This window comes from Pteropus vampyrus, unplaced genomic scaffold (genome assembly GCF_000151845.1).
Source record: "Pteropus vampyrus isolate Shadow unplaced genomic scaffold, Pvam_2.0 Scaffold188, whole genome shotgun sequence".
NCBI lineage: Eukaryota > Metazoa > Chordata > Mammalia > Chiroptera > Pteropodidae > Pteropus > Pteropus vampyrus.
The window spans coordinates 1,460,403-1,462,040 of record NW_011888969.1 but is presented as its reverse complement, the minus strand read 5'-3'; positions in this window follow the sequence as shown (position 1 = coordinate 1,462,040).

The window sequence follows — 1,638 nt, the reverse complement described above, 5'->3', positions numbered from 1 at the left end:
TACACACACGGCACACACCAGGTTAGCCGAACAGGATGTTTGCTGGTTTCGTGGCTGCCTTTGCTCCCCGGCAGTCATCTTCCCGCCCCGATGGATGCCTTCCTGGTTCATCCTGGTTCATTGCTTTGCTTCTAGATATCCATCCCTGCCCTTCCTGCAACCCAGCCCCACTGCTTCATGTCGCTGAACGCCATGAGCAGTCCTGAAGGCTCTGTCTGTGTCCCGAGTCCCTCCATTCATGCACACACGTCACAGAGCCCTTACCTGCGGCCAGGGGATTTGCAGAGTGGGGAGCAGGTAAGGCGGTGGGCCAGCCCGGCCCTCCCTCTGGGTCGAGCGCAGAGCCACGGTGAGAATGTCACCCTCTGATCTCATCGACGCAGCCTAGGCTGCGTCACCGGTGGGGAAAAAGGCAAAGAAAATGGGCAAAACGTTGACGCGTGTCTGCACAGCTAAATGTCTCTTCATGTCTGGAAGGCAAAACATAGGTCAGCGTCACCCCAGATGCAGGCCGGTTCTCCCGCAGTCCAATCAGAGCGCTTATGTGGGCCGCTTGAGATAATCGTGTCAGAATGTATGAGAAGGGGTGACAATGACGAGACGGCCTTAGTTCCGGGAGGTTGTTTTAAGCGGAAGGAACCAGGGAGTCTCGCCCCGTCGGCTACCAGCCAGAGGCTCTGTCAGCTACCAGGAGTGGAAGAACACCGAGGAAATGCAGGAATCGGGGATTTGGGTGCTGGGCACCTACCTGTCTAAACTGAAATTTTATAAAGTAAAAATTTTTCTTTAAATTGTACAGTATTCTTGATTTTTTTAAAAAAGCAAACCAACTAACACATCCATGCCTTTGCGGGCACACGATTCGATCCTTCATCTTTAAGGCTGAAACCCAAATCATACCGTGTCCGTCAGTGGACGGATGGATGAGCAGGGCGAGGTGTTTACGTACAGTGGAGTCTGATTCGGCCTCAGAAAGGAATGACAGATTCTGGCACACGCTGCCACACGGATGAACCCTGAGGACGGAAGAAGCCAGTCCGCTTAAAAGCTGTTAAGCTGACAAATTTCGTTGTGCCTGTTTTACCGCCCCTGTGAGATGCGGAAGTGATTTTTGTCGCGTCGGCTGGGACATTTGAGTGACTTGCTTATCTCTTTGGTCCAACAGAAACCCCAACGGCTTCTTCATCATTTGGTCCTTCTCTTGCTGACTCTGCCAGCATCTCCCCCTCCTGCCCCGATGACGACAAGACCCTGTGAACGCGAGAGAGGTCGCTTAAGGGAACCGTCCCTTCTCTTCTCGTTCAGAGACAAATGGGCTCGCGTCGGCACCGACTCTGTAAATTTATGTTTCTCTGAATGCCACAGTGCTATGCGTTCATCTCTCAGTGTCCTTCCTTAGTGTCTCTGCTCCACCAGCCTGAATGGCTTCGGGAAGCTCCGTGTCTCAACTTCTCCTGCCCAGAGGGGTGGGCGTTGGGAGCAGCCTGTGGCCTCACAGTCCCAGTGCAGCGGTGGCAAGATGAAGGTGGAGGCCCCTCCCGCACCAGGCAGTGTGTGCGGACCCTCCCCTGAGGCCCTAGGCCCTGAAGTCCTGCTGCCTGGAAAGATCTGGAAGCCTCTTGGGCAGTGGAGGGGCCC